This window comes from Mobula hypostoma, chromosome 22 (genome assembly GCF_963921235.1).
Source record: "Mobula hypostoma chromosome 22, sMobHyp1.1, whole genome shotgun sequence".
NCBI classification, from domain to species: Eukaryota; Metazoa; Chordata; class Chondrichthyes; order Myliobatiformes; family Myliobatidae; genus Mobula; species Mobula hypostoma.
Window position 1 is genome coordinate 16,770,941 of NC_086118.1, and position 21,836 is coordinate 16,792,776.

Below are 21,836 nucleotides of genomic sequence, written 5' to 3' on the forward strand. Positions count from 1 at the left end.
TCTAACATAATGTGAATTAGGGACATAAGTATTCTTTTTGGTCTAGCACTCTGAATATTACGTCTCTTGGCTTTCTGCATACAAGAACATATAAAACATATGGCCCCTCATACCTTCTCCATCATTCAATTAAATTGTGACTGATCTTTTAATAAAAAGCCACATTCCTGCAATTTCATCATATTCCTTGGTTCCTTTAATATCCAAAATCTACCAGTCTCTGCCTTCAATAAACTTAGTCACTTGGCCCCACAGCCCTCTGGGTAAAGGATTACAGATTCACTATTCTTCAGGGAGCAAATTTCTTTTCATCTCTGTCCTGAATTGCTGACATATTTTGAGCAATTTTAACTATGCTCAGGTCCTAGACTTCTCAGCTAGGAAAACTTCCCTGCAAGCCCTGTAAGAATGATATATCTTTCATTCATATCACCTCACTTTTTTAAAACTCTTGAAAATAGAAGCCCAGTCTGTTTAATCTCTACTCAGGACAAAACCTGCACCCCAGGAATCTCTCTGTTGGGTTTTGTTGCAATCTCTTAATTGTAGCACTGCACAGCACCATTTTCCCAAGTTTGTGTAAAGAATTTTGAGGCCTATTATTTTGAAGATTCATAAAGAGATTTTTTTTCCTTTTCCTTATCCAATGATTTCAAGCCTAGGTACATAGTGATAGCATCAGTAACAGTTTGGTGATGTGGATACAGTGAGGGTAAAGTATCAGGCTAGCCTAGGAAGCTCCGTATGTTAGTTAAGAGAGTCAATAGATCTCTAATTGTGCATCAGCTTCATTCACTGATGCTCACACTTCTAAGCATTTTCAATCCCCAATGTTGATTCTGGCACAAAGGAAGATGTTTCACCTGATATTTTCCACTCAAGCAGTTCATCTTCTATTTAGTTTGAAACTCTTTTGACATAGAATGTAAATAAAACAATGACAGAAGAAGCATTATTAGCTGGTGTCTTGCGGAATGTAGCCAATCAAGTGCTGGGGGTGTTGGGGGCATGGGAGCAGTTTGGAAATAGCGGCTATAACTTTGTAGATTTCAAAGCGTGAAGTTTGTAATCTCAAAGATTGTAGATTTCCAAGATTGGAATGGTGACCTTAACTTTGTGGAAAAAGATAGGCATAGAGCAGGGAATAAAAACCTTGAACTGGGGGAAGACTAATTTCATTAAAATAAGACAGGACCTGACGAAGGTAAATTGGGAACATCTGTTTATAGATATCTCTAATCTGTAGAGTGAGAAGTATTTATGGAGAAATAGAGTGAGTTCAAGTCCAACATCCTGTACCAGTGAAAGCCAGGGTTAGTAAGTACAGGGAATTCTTGATGTTGGGGGTTATCAAGAGTTGGAGAAAGAGGAAGAAAAGGAAGCCAATGGCAGGTTTTGAGAACATGACAGGGGCAGCTCATCAAATATACAAGAAGTGTAGAGATGGCTTTATGGTTTTTCTCTATATGTTTTCATCTATATTCTTTCAGTTCTATGTATGCATCTTTCTTTCATTGATCTTTTGTTGGCACATTATATCACAAGACTTTTGCTGTGTGACACAGGATTCATGATTGGGACATCACTAGTAAGGTTTATCTAGAATAATATATAGCTGATAGCTGGTGAATTGTGTAGAATTTATTATATGTCATAAATCCAAAACTTCAAATGAACTACACATTAGCCCATCTGTCTTCAGACCTCCTGAGCCTGTAGATTCATTTCCATTGTTTGTCTTTAACCCTCTGACTCTTGTAGTGTCTTGAAGATGGCACTTGTAGTGTCCTAGTTCAAAGTAATTCTGCTATTTAAAATGAGAAACATGAAAGGTCGGTGTTTCACAATGATTATCTGATACCCGTTTGAAAGGGAGGAGGAAAAAACATCTGGCAGAGTGTAAACTTGATTTGTTTTACAGACAATAAATTTTCATTAGGAGACATTACAGTTTTCCATAAAAATAAATGCTTCTGGTTAGTTGAGGTGGTGCTGGTGTTAAGAGTGCCAGGGGGCTGTCAAGTTGGACCAATGTTGATTGTATATTTCCAAATTTAGATCACCATCACTAACCCATGTTTCACTGCAGTTTGTTTTAGCAGATTGCTCAGAGCATTGAAGATAATGGAAAAATAGTCTTCCGGAACGTGAAGAAGAAAATTAACAAACGTCAAATGTTTATCTGCTTTGTATCACACATGACTGCTGCAGTTTATGGATGCCAATTATTTTGCATTTTTTTTCAGCTTCAGAACAGTAGAGCCAGCAGTTCTGCAAACACAAATTAGTGAGATATCAGAAGTTTTTGGCTGCAGTTTAGTACAGGTTCGTTGTGTGAATTTAGCTCAGCTGGTTGGAGTGTGGGGAAGCTATTATGGAGTCAGAGGAACCGTGCTTTTCATTAAGAAAATAATGGAAACTTGCTCATTGAGTCAACTTACATAGAAGTTGAATCTTGAAGATGATAAAAATAATTATCACCTGTCGTCATGCAGCTTGTAAATGACCGTTTCTAAGGATGAATTTGGATAAGACTGTTGATATGTGTGCATGAATAACTTAACCACTATGCATCTCTAAACAACTTGGTTTTGCTGCAGGCATCTGCACAATTCAAATGTTGAATTTTACTAGAATCACAACAGATATAGAAAACTGCATTAATCTGGCACCCTTGGTATTCTGGTAGTGGCAGACCAGCAGAACTTGTGGACTATAGGATGGTACTCTTGTAATAATACCCAATCATAATTCTATTTCACTTTTTGTTACATATTCCACAGCAAATATCCCAGAAAGCCTGGTGAGTTTAAAGGAAACAGTAAATACACAATCACTCAGATCCCAACCCTGTCTCTTAATCTACCCAAATTCCTGATCCTTGTTGTCCTGGACCCTGGTCCTTGCTGTACACCCAGCCAACATTCTCGGCTTCAATCACAGCCACCCTCGAGACCTTCAGCAGCAGTTGCACATTGGATCTCCAGTTTACATTTCAGATTAAGGAGTGAGCCATTTGCTGGATTATTTGTTTTACTCAATATAGATCACCTAACTCAAAAGTTCCTCTGGTCTCAGTTGGTAGAGAATCTGATTTCCAGCCAGAAATTTTGGGAAAAGACAAAAAAACTGGGACCTTAATTCCTGTATACTGGATCCTTAAATTCTTAGTAGATTTAATGTCAAGGAGGGGCCATATGCCAGACATCTGCTCTATGTCCTTCATAAGCTTTAGAACAATGCACAGCAGATGAAAGCAGTCATAAGCCACATTCAGATCTTTAACAAACTTCACACATAAAATTCTCAGCTGAAGGGACTCACTAACTTGGTGACACAAGGGACAGAAGATGCTGGAATCTGGAACATAAAAGGAGCTGGTGGAAGAACTCCACAGGTGAGACATCATTTCCTGAGGGAAATAGATTGTTGATGATTCAGATCGAGATCTTTTATCTGAAGTCATACCTTGCTGAGAATACAATGGTGTAATTGGGACTAGGTGATGAGATATCATTATTCAAAGTCTCATCTAGGTTCGTCTCCATTACACACTGAGTGCCCACTTTATTAGGTACACCTGTACACCAGCTTGCTAATGCAGTTACCTAATCAGCCAATCATGAGGCAGGAATTCAATACATAAAAGCATGCAGGCATGATCAAGAGGTTCCACCGTTGCTCAGTCCAAACGTCAATATGGGGAATAAATGTGATCTAACTAACTTTGGCTGTGGAATGTTTGTTGGTGCCAGACAGGGTGGTTTGCATATCACAGAAACTGTTGATTTCCCAGGATTTTCACATACAACAGTCTCTAGAGTTTATAGCAGATGGGACAGAAAGGAAAAAGATTCCAGTGAGCAGCAGTTCTGTAGGCGAAAATGCCTTTTTAATGTGAGAATGGCCAGACTGGTTCAAGCTAATAGGAAGATGACAGTAATTCAATTAACCACACATTACAACAGTGCTGTGCAGTAGAACATCTCTGAATGCTCAACACATTGAACTTTGAAGTGGATGGGTCTCAGCAGCAGAAGGCCATGATCAACAGCTAATTTATTATGGAAAAGCAGGTATCTAATAGAGAGGCCAAAGAACTTACATAAGGGTTGATTCGGACTAGAGGTTTGGAACAACAGAGGTGGAAGGATGGCAAGTTGTTTCTACTACCACAAGGCTCAACACATTCTCTTCAGCTCTGCAACTAACACCACTTAACTGAACTGGATGAACTCTATAATCATAGGTGGAGAAAGGTTCCATTGTAATAATTTGCATTGATGTACGTATCTATTGTGGGATAAGCACATTGATGCAATCATGAAGTAGGCAGGCTTCACTTCATTAAGAGCTTAAGAAGATTTGGTTTATCACCAAAGACTCTCAGATGTAAGGTGGAGTGCATTCTGACTGGTTGCATCAAAGCCTGGTATGGAGGCTCCAACGTGCAAGATTGAAAGAGGCTGCAGAGTGTTGTAGATTCAACCAGCTCCATCATAGACACAACCATCACTACCATCAAGGACAGCTTCAAGGCATGGTGCCTCTAGAAGGAGGCACGGACCATTAAAGACCCTCACAGTCTGGAACGAGCTCTTTTCTCATTGCTAATCAGGAACAGTATCACAACTGCAGAAAGGAAGGATGTTGTGGAGGCTTTGTCAACTGAGTCAGTTTTGGTAGAAGTCAGAAATAGGAAGGGAGCAATTATTCTATTGGGATTGTTCTATAGACCCTCCCAACAGCAACAGAGATACAGAGGAACAAATTGTGACTCAGATTTGGAAAGGTGCAAAAATAACAGGGTTGTTGTCATGGGGGACTTCAATTTCACTAACATTGATTGGCACCTTTTTAGTGCAAAACGTTTGGCTGTTATGGGATTAGTTCGGTGTGTCCTGGAAGGAGTTCTGACACAATATGTAGACAGGCTGACTAAAGGAGGGGCCATATTGGTTTTGGTGCTCAGCAGTAAATGAGGTCAGGTGTCAGATTTCTCAGTGGGAGAGCATTTCGATAAAAGTAACCATATCAAATGGACTTAGGAGAGCTAGAATTCAATTGAATTGAATTGACACTATTACTTACATCCTTCATATACATAGAAACCATAGAAAACTACAGCACAGAAACAGGCCTTTTGGCCCTTCTTGGCTGTGCCGAACTATTTTCTGCCTAGTCCCACTGACCTGCACAGCGACCATATCCCTCCATACACCTCCCATCCATGTATCTGTCCAATTTATTCTTAAATGTTAAAAAAGAACCTGCATTTACCACCTCATCTGGCAGCTCATTCCATACTCCCACCACTCTCTGTGTGAAGATGCCCCCCCTAATGTTCCCTTTAAACTTTCCCCCCTCACCCTTAACCCACGTCCTCTGGTTTCTTTCTCCCCTTGCCTCAGTGGAAAAAGCCTGCTTGTATTCACTCTATCTATACCCATCATAATTTTATATACCTCTATCAAATCTCCCCTCACTCTTCTACGCTCCAGGGAATAAAGTCCTAACCTATTCAACCTTTCTCTGTAACTGAGTTTCTCAAGTCCTGGCAACATCCTTGTAAACCTTCTCTGCACTCTTTCAACCTTATTTATATCCTTCCTGTAATTTGGTGACAAAAACTGAACACAATACTCCAGATTCGGCCTCACCAATGCCTTATACAACCTCATCATAACATTCCAGTTCTTATACTCAATACTTTGATTAATAAAGGCCAATGTACCAAAAGCTCTCTTTACGACCCTATCTACCTGTGACGACACTTTTAGGGAATTTTGTATCTGTATTCCCAGATCCCTCTGTTCCACTGCACTCCTCAGTAGCTTACCATTAACCCTGTATGTTCTACCTTGGTTTGTCCTTCCAACGTGCAATACCTCACACTTGTCTGTATTAAACTCCATCTGCCATTTTTCAGCCCATTTTTCCAGCTGGTCCAAGTCCCTCTGCAGGCTCTGAAAACCTTCCTCACTGTCTACTACACCTCCAATCTTTGTATCATCAGCAAATTCGCTGATCCAATTTACCAAATTATCATCCAGATCATTGAAATAGATGACAAATAACAATGGACCCAGCACTGATCCCTGTGGCACACCACTAGTCACACGAGGAATGAAAATCTTTATGTTACGTCTCTGTCTAAATTTGCAATATGCAATTATACTAATTTATAATAAATCTTATGTACAACAGGATAGTCAATATAACATAGAAATACAGTTGTGTCAGCATGAATTAAGCAGTCTGATGACCTGGTGGAAGAAGCTATCCTGGAGCCTGTTGGTCCTGGCTTTTATGCTACGATACCACTTCCTGGATGGTAGCAGCTAGATTCAGGTCTCTAATGATCCTTCAGGCTCTTTTTACACACCAGTCTTTGTAAATGTCTTGAATAATTGGAAGTTCACATCTACAGATGTGCTGGGCCGTCCGCACCACTCTCTGCAGAGCCCTACGATTGAAAGAAGTACAGTTCCCATACCAGGCAGTGATGCAGCCAGTCAGGATGCTCTCAATTGTGCACCTATAGAAAATTCTTAGAATCTGGGGGCCTATACCAAACTTCTTCAACCGTCCGAAGTGAAAGAGGCACTGTTGTTCCTTCTTCGCCACACTGCCGGTATGTACAGAGCACGTGAGATCCTCGGTGATGATTATCCTGGGAGCTTAAAGCTGTTCACCCTCTCAAGCACAGATCCATTACTGTCATTAGCGGTTAGCCTCTCTCCATTCCTGCTGTAGTCCACAACCAGCTCGTTTGTTTTTGTGACATTGAGGGAAAGGTTGTTTTCTTGACACCACTGTGTTAGGGTGATGACTTCTCTGTAGGCTGCCTCATTATTATTTGAGTTTAGGCCAATCAGTGTAGTGTCGTCAGCAAACTTAATTAGCAGATTGGAGCTGTGGGTGGCGACACAGTCATGGGTATACAGAGAGTGAAGGAGGGGGCTTAGGACACAGGCCTGAGGGGCACCTGTGTTGAGGGTCGGAGGGGCAGAGGTGAGGGAGCCCACTCTTACCACCTGCTGGCGATCTGACAGGAAGTCCAAGATCCAGCTGCAGAAGGCAGGGTGAAGGCCGAGTTCTCACCATAATGCTAAACTGTAGTCCAAGATCATCATTCTCACCTAAGCATCCCTCTTCTCCAGAAGTGTAAGGACGGTGTGTAGAGCTGTGGCTATTGTGTCACTTGTCGATCGGTTGTGTCGGTAGGCGAACTGTAGAGGGTCCAACGTGGATGGTAGCATGCTACAACTTGACCAGCCTCTCAAAGCATTTGCTTATTATTAATGTGAGTACGACAGGATGGCAGTCGTTGAGACATGTTAATCTTGGTCTTTTTAGGTACAGGGACAATGGTGCATGTTTTGAAGCAGGAGGGCACTCTACACTGGGAGAGAGAGTGATTAAAAATATCTTAAGCTCACCTGCTATTTGTGCCATGCACATCCTGAGTACCCGCCCTGGGATGCTGCAGCCTTGTAACTGTCCACCTGTTGGAAACACCTGTGTACTTCAGCATCAGAGATGACCAAGCTGTCAGTCGCAGCATCTGCAGGTCTCCTCAGGGGCTCAGTATTGGCAACACCGAATCAAGTGTAAAAAAGATTTAGCTCATCTGGGAGAAAGTCAGTGGTGTTGGAAACTCCACTGCATTTAGTCTTGACGTCTGTGATGGCGTGCAGACCTTGCCATAAGCTGTGTGTGCTGTTGGTGGAAAGTTGAGATTGAATCTTGTCTCTGTATTGTTGTTTCAGTGCCTTGATGACTTTGCACAGATTGTAGCTGTATTTCTTGAGCTCCTGCTGATTACGAGCAAGGTAAGCTCTGTGTCGCGCGGTAAGTGCTGTTCACATGGAACTGTTGATCCAGGGTTTCTGTTTGGATAGAAGTGGCCACAGAGAGGGTAGGACTAATCAAGGATTGTAAAGGGAAACATTTGCCTGGAGTCAGAAGAGGTAAAAAGGATTTTTAATGAATATTTTGCTTCAGTTTTCACCAGTGAAAGAGACCTTAGCATTTGTGAGGACAGAGTAAAACATGAGTAAAACAGAGTAAAACTGCAGAGAAACTTCACAAAGATGATGCCAGGACTTGAGGACCTGATCTATTGGGAAGGGTTGACTGGGTTAGGGTTTTATTTCCTAAGAGCATAGGAGAATGAGAGGCGATTTCAGAGAGGTGTACAAAATAATGTGGGCTATAGATAGGATAAACGCAAGCAGGCTTTTTCGACTGAGGTTGAGTGAGACTAGAACTAAAGGTAATAGGTTAAGGGTGAAATGCGAAATGTTTAAGGGGTACATCTTCACTCAGAGGGTGTGACAGTGCGGGAAGAACTGGTGGATAGGGAATTGATTTCAACATTTAAGAGACATTTGGATAGGTATACAGATGGGAAATGTATGGAGAGCTTTGTGACAAGAGCTGGTCGATGCGGCTCGGCAGATTAATAGTTCGGCATGAACTAGACGGGCCAAAGGGCCTGTTTCTCTGCTGTACTGTTCTATGACTCTATGGCTCTATCTTGATGTTATGAAAGTGAATGTACTAGAACATTTGAAAAACACGAGGACAGTTAAGTCCCTGGGTCCAGATGGGATGTACCCAGGTACTATGGGAAGCAAGCGAAGAGGTTGCTAAACCTTTGGTGACAATATTTGCATCCTTATTGGTCACAGGAGTAGTATCAGATGATTTGATGTTACGAATGTTATTCCTTTCTTCAGGAAATGGAGTAGGGATAACCCTGGGAAATATAGGCAAGTGAGTTTTACTTCAATGGTGGCAAATTATTGGAGAGAGTTCATAGAGACAGGATTTACTAGCATTTTCAGGAGTGTAGCCTGATTAAGGAGAGTCAACATCCCTCTGTGAGGAGAGGTCATTGATTATGCCTCTTGAGCCTGACTGAATTCTTTGAGGATATGACAAAGAACACTGATGATGGTAGAACAGTGGATGTGGTGTATATGGATGTCAGTAACGTGTTTGGTAAGGATCCCCATGGTAGGCTCATTCAGAAAGTCAGAAGGCATGGGATCCAGGGAAACTTGTGTGAATAGAGAATTGGTTTGCTCAAAGTGGACAGAGGGCGGTAGTAGATGGAGAGTATTCTTCCTAGAAGTCGGTGACCAGTGATGTTCTGCAGGGATCTGTTCTAGGACCCTTGCTCTTTGCAATTGTATTAATGACGTGGGTGAGAAAGCGGAAGGATGGACTAGTAGGTTTGCAAATTACAAGATAGTTGGTGGAGTTCTGTATGGTGTGGAGGGTTGTTGTAAGTTGTAATGGAACATTAACTGGATGCAAAGCTGGGCTAAGCAGAGGCAAAGGAACTCAACCTAGAACAGTGTAAAGTGATTCATTTTGCAAGGTTGAATTCGAAGGCAGAATACAGGGTTACTAGCAGGATTCTTGGCAGTGTGGAGGAACAGAGGGATCCTGGGGTTCATATCCATGGATCCCTCAATGTTGCTGTGAAAGATGGTAGGGTTATTAAGAAGGCATATGGTACGCTGGCCTTCATTAGTCAGGGGATTGAGTTCAAGAGCAGTGAGGCAATGCTGCAGCTCTATAAAACGCTGGTTAGACCACACTTGGAATATCGTGTTCAGTTCTGGTTGCCTTATTATAGGAAGCATGTGAGAGCTTTAGAGATGGTGCAGAGGAGATTTACCAGGATGCTGTCCGGCCTAGAGAGAATGCCTTAAGAAGATAGGTTGCGGGAGCTAGGGCTTTTCGCTTTGGACTGAAAGAGGATGAGAGGTGACCTGACAGAAGTGTGCAAAATGATAAGCAGCATAGATTGAGTGGATAGCCAGAGTCTCTTTCCCATGGGAGATATGGCTAATACAATGAGGCATAATTTGAAGATGACTGGAGGCAACTATAGGGGAATGTTAAAGGTAAATTCTTCACACAGGGAGTGGTGGGTGCCAGAGATGGTGATAGAAGCAGATATTCGAGTGGCATTTAAGAAATTCTTAGATAGGTACGTGGATGAAAGAAAAATAGAGGGTCACGCAGGAGGGTAGAGTTAGACTGGTCTCAGAGTAGCTGAAAAGGTCGGAACAACATGGTGGGCTTAAGGGCTGTACTCTGCTGTAATGCTCTACATTCCAAGCACAGTGAAAACTTGTCTTGCAGACCAATCATACACATCAGTTCATTACAACAGTGCACTGAGGTAGCATGAGATGAAACAATAACAGAATGCAGGATAAACATAGAACATAGAATAGTACAGCACAGTATAGGCCCTTCAGCCCACAATATTGTGCCGACCCTCAAACCCTGCCTCCCATATAAGCCCCCACCTTAAATTCCTCCATATACCTGTCTAGTAGTCTCTTAAATTTCACTAGTGTATCTGTCTCCACCATGACTCAAGCAGTGCATTCCACGCACCAACCACTCTCTGAGTAAAAAACCTTCCTCTAATATCCCCCTTGAACTTCCCACCCCTTACCTTAAAGCCATGTCCTCTTGTATTGAGCAGTGGTGCCCTGGGGAAGAGGCGCTGGCTATCCACTCTATCTAAAGTGTTGCAAATATTTGCAGGTAATGGCCGCAATAAAATTTTGTCCTCTTGTGATTTTAGCTCAGTTTCATGCTTTTATTGGATGTTTTAGAATTGGCAGAACATTTTAAAACTAATTATTAAGATTACTAATGACAAAGTTATAAATCCTATTTTGTTTAATTGGACATCCTCAGAAATATAATGGAATATGTATGAAAGGTTGGTGCAGTTTTATGGACCATACATTGCACATTGCCAACAGTTTGATTATTCTTGAAGCAAGTACCCAACGTAGTAATAATAAACAGGTGGATACATCTATCCTTATACAGTATAGCTCACAACCACTGTGTAGTTGTTAAGATATACAAGCATATTTGACAAGTAATTTCATGATCTATAAAAACAAACACAACAGAGTCTCAAAAATATCTAATCAGTCTCTCAGTCGAGCTATTGAGATGACAGTAGTGTTGAGGTACAACTGAAAGGGCATGCTAAGCCTTTTCTCAAGCCTAACAGCCTGAATCTTATTTATATTTCAGCATCTGAATGTGTGTCTTCTGTTCCTGCCTCCAATTTATTAATTCAATGGTTCAACAGTTCCACTTAATATCAGAGAATGTATACAGTATACTGCCTGAGATTCTTACTCTTCACAGACATCCACAAAACAGAAGAAAAGCCCAAATAACGAATGACAGCAAAAACATTAGAATCCCCAAAGTGCACCTGCCCTCTCCCACACACGAGCAGCATCAAGCCTCCCCTCCCCCTCTGCCCCGTCCCCTTCCCCTCCCCCACTTGTTCCAGCAGGAAATATCAGCATCCAACAGCCAACAAGCAAGAAATAGCAAACTCCCCAAAGAGAGACCATGATCTGCCATCCAACAAAAACTATCATCACCCAACAGTTCAACGTGCCACAGGCTCTCTCTCTCTCTAACAATGGACAACTCGCTGTTTTGATGTTACGGTTTGCAGAATTGCTTGTTATCCCAGGTTTCTCTGACTTGAGAATCAGCAGCAAATGAGAGAGAGAGAGTGAGAGTGAGAGATAGTCCGATTGCAGAGGACTCCGACAGGCACACCACACCCGTCCTCTTGATATTTCGATCTCCCAAAACCAACAATAGGAGTTTCTATAATCGGAAATTATAGAAATAATTGCTGCCCATTAAACAGGTACAATCTTTTCTCACAAAGGATGACATCACAAGTAGAGTGAATACAATTGTGGGGGGGGGGCGGGGGGGATGAAGGCAACCATGTGAAAAAATGAATGATACCCTTCTTGACATTAGCTTGAACATTTGTTACAGAACAAACTTTTTGCAATGCAGATGATGCTTAAACAAGGTCCTGGCTTATTAGAACGTCTTCATATCCTTATGGCCACTGATAAGCAAAACACTATACTCACAAACATTAAAGTCCATCAAAAGTTAGGATGCTAAATAAAATATGCTATTGCAATATAGAAGGGATTGTAAATGAGAAATAAGCAATTTAATTCCTGCATCAACTTTTCTAAGGGGGATTTCCACATTTATTTTCATTGTTTTATTAGTTTGAAAGCAACTAACTCCACATCACCATGTACTAATAGACAATAAAAATACTAACATTCATAATTGAAGTATTTATGACAGTAACTTTACATAAAGGAACAGAGAGTAACATCTGCTTCCAGTAAAATTAAAATTCATTTCAGGTTGGAAACAATAATGTGTGTCCTATTAAAAATAGAGAGAACTATAGAACACTTCTCTCAATAATCTCCACAGCAGAATAGGGTAAACAATTCGCATTAAAAGCTTGATGTAACACTTGGTCAGAAACAATCCTTTCCAATCAATGTAAATAAAACTTGGTGACATTTTTACATTGACTCAAAATGGTAATGTAGTTTCTGTTCTCATGAACGCTGCCTCACCTGCAGAGTGTTTCTGGCAGATTCTGTTTTGATTAAAGATCTGCTGTCCTAGTCAATGTCATCATCAATTACAGACACTCAGTGGCCATTTTATCGAATACCTCCTGTACCTAACAAAGTGGCCACTGACTTTACATTTGTGGTTTCCTGCTGCTGTAGCCACCTACTTCACCGTTCGACATGTTATGCATTCTGCACACTACTGTTGTAATGTGTGGTTATTTGAATTACTGTTACCTTCCTGGCAGCTTAAACCAGTTTGGCCATTCTCCTCTGACCTCTCTCACTAGCAAGACATTTTCAGCCACAGAAACGTCATTCGCTGAATGCTGTTTTTTTGTTTATTGCACCACTCTCTGTAAACTCTAGAGACTGCTGTGTGTGAAAATCCACGAGATCAGCAGTTTCCGAGATACTCAAACTACCCTATCTGGCACCAACAATTAATCCACAGTTAAAGTCACTTAGATCACATTTTTTCCTCATTCTGATGTTTGGTCTGAACAACAACTGAACATTTTGACCATGTCTGCATGCTTTAATGCATTGAGTTGCTGACCCGATTGGCTGATTAGATATTTGCATTAACGAGCAGATGTACAGGTGTACTTAATAAAGTGACCACTGAGTGAATAAACCTTCAATATCTGCTTCTTTAACGCTGATCTGTTGACCTATTTTTGGATGCCCTAATGTTTCTGGGTAGCATTTTCTTTCTTTGGAAGTACTCTTGTGAAGTATATGTTAAAGATGCCAAATAATAAAGTCGATAGCTAATTCAGTGTCCTAGCTAATTTCATACAATGAAATTGATGCAAGAACGTAAAATCCAATTTTCCCTCCAAAGATAATTGCATAGGAGAGAAAATATGATTTAGTTGAAAAAAATTGAAGCATTTTAAGTATTTATTCAACCATCTCTCTTTTTGTAGATGAAGAGAATACGGGTATGAAATCTCATCTATTAGCATATGTGATTTTATTTGGTTATGCACGTTCATGAACTTTGGAATATGACTACATTTCAGCCAATTCAAGCACCTCTGGCGGGAGATCAGCATTTCTGCAAAAATAACTAAAAGCAAAGTACACAATGCCACTTCTTACAGTGTTCTATTGGTTCTATTTCTGATGGTTGAATGCACATTACCTTAGCAACAGCACTCAAATTAACTTTTCTAACTAGCGCTTAGCTGTCCTGTAGGTGAATGTGATAGAAATCTGGAAGCTAGTTACTTTTCATTATTTGAAGCAAATGTGAATACATTTTGTGCATTATGGCACATCCTGACAGCTCATTTCTGTTTTTTAAAAGACTAAACTTAATCTGATAAGAAGTTGTACATCTTTAAGAAGAAAACATTTCCATGTTCTAAACTGAGAAATCACTAAACAAATTTTTAAAATGCCTATCTATGGATGAATAATTTGTGGAGTTTGCATGTTCTCTCTTTGATCATGTGGCTTTCCTGAATGCTCCATTTTCAGCCTTGATTCTAAAGATGTGTTGGTAAATCAAATAGTTACTGTAAATGACTGCTGATGTGGGCAATGGAAAGTTGATATCTATGTGAACAAGAATAAGTTACAGGAGCACATGGAAATAAAGTGGGAAGGGTGTGGATGCTGTTGGTGTGATTTCTCTGCTGGGTACTAGTATCCACCTGAAAGGCTGAATGTAGGAATAAACTAAATATAGTCATCCTTTTACTTGTCTTTGATCTCTTAAGTTAGGGTATAAGGCAAAGAAGCCTTCAGAAGCTCTGCCACATGACTAAGACACATGCAATATTGGATACACTGCTGAAGGTTGAGTACCTGCCTCAGCAAAGACAGCATTAACTTTTCATTTGTTCTCATGCAAAGTAGATGTACAGAAACCATCCTCAAAACAGTGAACAGACTACAATGTACAGACTTCTAGCTGGCAGAAACTCACTGTGTCTGTCAAACAGCTTGTTTACACATGCGCATTTACTTACTTAAAATGGCCATTCAACCCATTAGGTCACTGGGTATTCCCAAAAGATCAAACCCATTGGTTCCTTTCTCCTTTTGCTGATTCTCTTGCACCTCTGCAACATATTCTCTTTCACAGGTCCCAACAACTCCCTTTTTGCTTCCTTATCTACACTAACAGTGACCAATTAATAGTAACCGATAAATCTAGCATCATGCCTTCAGTAATTACAACATGTGCAATGTCAACTTGCAGATAATCACCATTTGTGGGGCTTGTCTCACCAATAAATCTCAGGTGGAACTCAAACATTCTGAGCTAAGGGGTCAGACGTAGCCATGTATAAATAGAGAACCTTCCAGTCACCAGAATGTGATCAATGACTTCTATTAAAAAGGGAAGTGGTTAGTCTTCCTAATTTCCCTACCAACTTAATGTTTTAACTAATTTCTAGTACTGAAGTATATTTTTAAGAAAATTCCTCATTAAAATATACTTATTTTTAATTATTTAAATCCCCTTCAGCTAATTTTAAATACCTCTAACAGAGATGTTGAAAAACAATTCAAAAGGTCTTTGACAGTACCGAGCAGTATGAGAGCAGATTTTCAGAATCCACTCGCTTAAGCCAGGTCACAACTCAAGGACGAGTTTAGTGGGCTAGTGAGGCCCTCACTGTGAGTGGATCTGTGTATGGGCAATTAAAAATGTGGCTGCAGGTCAGATCAAACACAATCTGGCCTAATATCTTAAAAAAACACTGAACTTGAGTGGGTTAGTCCCTCTGTGAATTTTGGTTGCGGTGTAATAGCACGATCTTCCCACTGGAAATATCTATGCAGTCCTGTTCAACTGTGTTTGCACAAAAATTAGTTTTATATTTAATTGGTGCAAGTGGTAAAAAAACCAGTGAAAATTACAATAATCTATAAAATATGTTTAGGCATTAATAACAGAACAACTTTTTAATATACTGCTTTTGCTCTTTGTATAATTATAATGTCACTCTTGATTCACAGCAAGAAATCATTCGTTTGAAATCAGTTCCCTGCTTCCCTGCAGTAAATGGTGACAAAGGAGTATGAGCTTGTTCAGAAGAGAGAGACAACATCTGAATACTTGTGCACACCACTACAAGCGAACTATGGAATACTGTACTGTAATAAAAACACTTACAGACTCCTCCTGAGGTAATATGTTAATTCTATGCTCACCTGGAAGCTGCATCAGTAGGAGTTTAAATAAATTCACTTTTCTTGATGGTTCATGATGTGTAAATCTTTGAAGGTCTGAGTAGTATAATAGCCAAGCATAAACTAATCTGACTTAATTCACTCAGACTAAGAATTTGTGGCCCTTACCAGAAGATGGAATTAAGTTGCACTATTCAGCATTACAATGATCAAAACAGTAATCATTTTAAATCCCCAATGCACACAGAACACAAGAGCAAATTCCTTGAAATATAAATATGTTCAAGACTCTGCCTTTTACATCATAAGCAAAAGCAGATGTGAGAAATGGCCATGACAGAACAGCAGAAACTATGCTACCTCACCAGTAGTAATAACTTCCCTTGGGGTAATTGCAGCTGAACATTAAACAGCAGCTGACTACACAAGAATTTAGAGCTACCAAGAAAGTCTTTCATGATCAAAGCACGCTTGACAACTTTGTTGATTTAGGTAGAAGATTACCATTATTTTTTTTATCTTGCATATATCATTCTCCATCTATTCTGCTGCTTGCAATTCCTCTTGTCAATGCTTACTAACTCTCATGAGGAATGAGTGCAGACAGCTTTCCAACTGCAAGAACATTACAAGATCACTAATGAACAAAATGTTTTTATTGGGATCTCAAGTGCTAAGTAAAAATGTTGCAACTGATTTTCCCTCAAAGCATTTATTTTCAGTTAATCAACCCTGACAATACTTGTCTTGCCACTTCCTGTTCAATATAAATGAACACCTGACTTTCACACTATTATTCCTTACAACTAATATCAAAACACACACCACAGTGTTAATGGAGAGTTGTTAATGTCAGCCCTACTTTACTCTTGGTATTGATACTTCTCATTCACAGAAATAACCTTTATCAGGAAACTAAGAGGGGAACTAATATCCTAGCGGGAAGGTTTGTTAATGCTGCACAGTGGGGTTTAAACTAGAGTTGTAGTGGGATGGGAACCAGAGTGCCAGTACAGTTAGGGAAGAGGTTGTGGAGGCAGATGCTCATAAGACCTCAGACAAAGTTAGGAATGAAAAGGTTGAGCATAGTGCGACTGGTGTCCTGAGCTGCGTACATTTCAGTGCAGGAAGAATCATAGGAACGACGGATAATAGTGCTGAAGATGAGGTAGCTGGTTTACAAACAGAGGCAACGTGTAGTGAGGAGAGGCTGTTAACAGGGCAAAATTGCATTCAACAGAATGGGATGCAACATAGAAGGCGGACAAAATCGAAAAGGGGAAATGAAGAGGGTAAAGGGTAAAGTGAAAGTGATGTACTTGAATGTGTGCAGGATACAGAATAAGGTAGATGAACTTGCAGCACAGTTGCAGATTGGCAGGTATGATGTTGCAGGCATCACTGAATTATGGCTGAAAGAAGAATATAGCTGGAAGCTTAATGTCCAAGGATACACTTTGTACTGAAAGGACAGGCAGGAAGTTAGAGGGGGTGGCATTGTTCTTTTGGTAAAAAAAAAATGAAATCAAGTAATTAGAAAGAGGTGACACAGAGTGGGAAGGTGTTGAATCATTGTGGATAGGGCTAAGGAACTGCAAGGGTAAAAAGACCTCAACGGGAGTTGCATACAGACCCCCCCCCCCAAACAGTAGTAAGGATGTGGCTTACAATTTACAACAGAAAATGCATGCCAAAGGGCAATATTATAGTAGTAATGGGGGACTTCAATACGTAGGTAAATTGGGAAAATCAGGTTAGTACTGGATTCCAGGATGGGAAATTTCTACAGTGCCTACGAGCAGCTCATGGTTGAGACCACTAAGCTGTTCTGGATTGGGTGTTGTGCAATGAACTGGAATTGATTAGAGAGCTTAAGGTAAAAGAACTCTTAGGGACAGTGATCATAATATGATCAAATTCATACTGAAATTTGAGAAGGAGAATTTAAAGTCAGATGTATCAGTATTACAGTGGAGTAAAGGGAATTACAGAGGCATGAGAGAGAAGTTGGCCAGAATTGATTGGAAAAAGACAATGGCAGGACAGCGATGGCTGGAATTCCTGTAAGCAATATGGAAGGCATAGGATATATACATCCCAAAGAGGAAGAAGTATTCTAAAGGCAAGATAACACAACTGTAGCTGACAGGAGAAGTCAAAGCCAACATAAGAGCCAAAGAAAGGGCATATAATAGTGCAAGAAGTTCGTGGGAAGTTAGAAGATTGGGATGCTTTTAAAAACCAACAGAAGACAACTAAATACGTCATTAAGAAGGTAAGGATGGAATAGGAAAGTACGCTATCCAATAACATTAAAGAGGATACCAAAAGTTTCTTCAGACACAAAAAGTGTAAAAGAGAGGCGACAGTGGATATCGAGCCACTGGAAAATGATGCTGGAGAAGTAGTAATGGGGGGGGGGGGATCAAGGAAATGGCGGATGAACTGAGTAAATATTTTGCATCAGTCTTCACTGTGAACCTTCACTAGCAGTTTGGCAGAAGTTCCAGGTGTCAAGGGTCATGAGGTGTGTGGAGATACCATTACTAGAAAGAAGGTTCAGGAGAAACTGAAATGACTGAAGGTGGATAAGCTACCTGGACCAGATGATGTACACCCCAGGGTTCTGAAAGAGGTTGCTACAGAGCTTGGGGAGGGATAAGTAATGACCTTTCAAGAATCACTAGATTCTGGAATGGTTCCAGAAGACTGAAAAATAGAAAAATATTACTCCCTCTTCAAAAAGGGAGAGAGGCATAAGGAAATTATAGGCCAGTTAGTCTGACCTCAGTGGTTGAGAAGATGTTGGGAGTCGATTACTAAGGATGAGGTCTCAGGGTACTTGGAGGCTCATTATAAAATAGGCCATAGTCAGCATGGTTTCCTCAAAGGGAAAATCTTGCCTAACAAATCTGTTGGAATTATCTGAAAAAATATCAAGCAAGATAGACAAAGGAGAATTGGTTGATGTTGTGTACCTGGATTTTCAGAAGGCCTTTGACAAGCCACACATGAGGCTGCTTAGCAAGCTGCAAGTCCATGATATAACAGTAAAGATTCTAGCATGGATAAAGCAGTGGCTGATTGGCAGGAGGCAAAGAATGGGGGAAAAGGGAGCCTTTTCTGATTGGCTGCTGATTACTAGTGGCGTTCCACAGGGGCCTGTGTTGGGACTGATAATTTTTATGTTATATGTCAATGATTTTGATGATGGAATTGATGGCTTTCTTGCAAAGTTTGCAGACAATATGAAGGTAGGTGGAGGGGCAGGTAGTTTTGAAGAGGTAGAGAGGCTATAGAAGGAGAGACAGATTAGGAGAATGGGCAAAGAAATGGCAGATGGGCTATAGTGTTGGGACTATATGGTCAGGCACTTTGATAAAAGAAATGAAAGGGTAGACCATTTTCTAAATGGAAAGGAAATACAAAAAAATGACGTGCAAAGGAACTTCGGAGTTCTTGTGCCTCACGTGGAGTATTGTGAGCAGTTCTGGGCCCCTTATCTTAGAATGGATGTACTGAAAGGGGAGAGGGTTCAAAGGAGGTTCATGAAAATGATTCCAGGATTGAATGGCTTGTTATATGAAGAGCGCTTGATGGCTCTGGGACATTATTCACCAGAATACAGAAGAATGAGGAGAGACCTCATTGAAATCAATCAAATGGTGAAAAGTCTTGATAGACTGAATGTGGAGAGGATGTTTCCTATACTAGGAGAGTCTAAGACCAGAGGACACAGCCTCGGAATAGAGGGGAGTCCTTCTAGAACGGAGATGAGGAGGAATTTCTTGAGCCAGAGAGTGGTGCACCTATGGAATTCTTTGCCACAAGCAGCTGTGGATTCCATGTCATTATGCATTTTTGAGGCAGACAGATTCATAACTGATCAGGGCATGAAGTGATACAAGCAGAAGGTAGGAGGTGAGGCTGAGAGGGAAAATGGATCAGCCATGATGAAATGGCGGAGCAGACTCAATGGGCCAAATGGCCTAATTCTGCTCCTCTGTCTTATGGCCTTATGAAAGGCATGAGACTTTGGACAAAACACAATACAACAAGAGGCCTGGTAATCATGGGTTCTTTGCTTGGTCACTTCTCAGCCAGGACTATGTTTGGAGATATGTCATCATCAGCTGAAACTTTTAAACTGTTTTCTTTCGGAATGGTTTAATTCCCTTGAAAATAAAAACTCAAAACAAACAGCACAAGATTCCATTTGACTATCTTTGAAAACATAGAGGAATTTATGCCTCTCTGGTAGTCAAATTAATTTCACCCTCCTTTAGAACTGTTTTTTTAAACTATTCACAAGTTTATCCAATTCTCCGGATCTGCCTCTACCACCTATTCAGGCAATGTATTCCCAGTTCACAACTTTCTGAGGAAGACAACAATCCTCCTGTTGGCTACTAGTGCAGTGATCCCATAAAGCAAAGCTTTGAAAAGAATTGTATACCTAACAGAATAGTTTATGACCTCAGGACCTAGAAATCACTGTGTACACTCCCAATGTACGAAAATGGTTAACTATTTTCACTTTGTTTTTCATTATCATAAAATGGGATTATTCTCATTTAATACATCCGCCAAATCTGTGCACAATATTCCACAAGTTCAGCTCCAAGCCAGCGCGCTTTGTGCATAAAGGATGAATGAGTATGTATTTTAGATAGCAAAGGTCAACCTTTGGGAAAAAAACCTAGATCAAAGATTAATAATGGTACAAATCAGTTTTCTCTACTGCTTCTTGATAATGTTTTAATGTTGAAATAGAGAATAGATATCTGATGTTTATAGAATAACTTTAACACTGAAGTCAGAAGGCACTTTGAGACACACTGAGATTGCACAACAAAGGTTGAGTCACAAAAGATTCAGAGTGGAAATCCAAACCGCTGAAAAATATGTTTTTAGCAGGGCTATATTCTGACTCTTGTACTCAATGCCCTAACCAATGAAGGCAAGCATGCCAAATTCCTTCTTTACTACTCTGTCTGCTTGTGTCACCACCTTCAGGGAAATAAACACTTGTACCCCTATTCTACAACAGTTTCTAGAGCTGCACCATTTACTGTGTATGTCCTGCTCCAGCACAGCTTCCAAAACGCATCACTGCTCACTTATCCAATTCAATCTGCCATTTCTTGGCCCACTTTCTCAGTTATCTAGATCAGAGTTTCCAGTCTGGGATCCACAGCTCCCTTGCTTAAATGGTGTTGGTCCATGGCCTACAAATCTAGATCCTGTTGTACTCTTATATAACTTCTTCAACGTCTACTATACCACCATTTTTGGTGTTATCTGCAGACTTACGAATCATACTGCTTACTTATATGTAATTCATGTGTCTATACATATAAAAATACACATAACGTCCATCTCTAACAAGAGGGAGTCTGCCCATCTCCCCATATTTGAGGCATTATCACAATTGAATCTCTCAGCCTTGATATCCAAGGAAGTCTGTCATGATCAGGACTGCAGAGGGGATGCCTGACAACTATTGTGTTAGGTGGTGGTCAGAGGCTGAGTTTCCTGCAGTGAGTGGCTCAACTCATCTGCTACGCTTGAAGTAACTAATACCAGTGCTGCTCCAACACTCAGACACTTAATTTCACCCAGTCCTTGACTGCATGTCAGACATCACTTTGAACATAAAATCTCTCTTCCAACTGGGCTACAACCTGCCCCTTTCACACAATACAGTATTACAACACTGCTAGATTTCAGCAGCAGCACTCCCAAGCTTGAAACATCTACCATTTTTTTAAAAGATTCATTTTCAAATATTGGTTACCGCCATCATGACCAGAATTTATTGTCCACTTTTAAATGTCTTTGAGCAGATGCTTCTGAGACACTTCCTTGAATTCCTGGAGACCTTCTGGCGAAGGTACTCCCACAGTGCTGGTAATGAAATTCTGGCATTCCCAATCTAACATGAGTTGAGGGTAACTTCAACATGCGGACTGCTGTGGTTGAAGAAGACAGTCACTGCCCTCTTCTCACATTTAATTACAATGGAGAATAAATGCTGGGTTTGTCAATACTATCCATTGTTGTGTATTTAACATTTAAGTAATATTTGAGAATATACATATATATTGGTTGATTACACATACTTGTTCATGTAAATAATTAATTATGGGTTATATGTATAAATACAGGGACTGCATATACACTGGCATGCAAAAGTTTGGGCATCAC

At 40.4% G+C, this 21,836-nt stretch overlaps 1 protein-coding gene and 1 long non-coding RNA gene across 4 annotated transcripts in view; one reads left to right on the forward strand and one right to left on the reverse strand.

The window, feature by feature from the left end:
• Positions 1 to 15,513, forward strand: part of LOC134360200 (uncharacterized) — a 192,028-nt gene extending 176,515 nt beyond the window's left edge. The window contains exons 2-3 of the long non-coding RNA XR_010021272.1: positions 7,773 to 7,835; positions 15,456 to 15,513. This is a non-coding gene — a long non-coding RNA (uncharacterized LOC134360200). The remainder of the gene's footprint in view (positions 1 to 7,772; positions 7,836 to 15,455) is intronic.
• The window catches only part of myocd (myocardin), a 714,017-nt gene that overhangs the window by 270,973 nt on the left and 421,208 nt on the right, over positions 1 to 21,836 (reverse strand). The gene's annotated exons all lie outside the window — the stretch shown is intronic.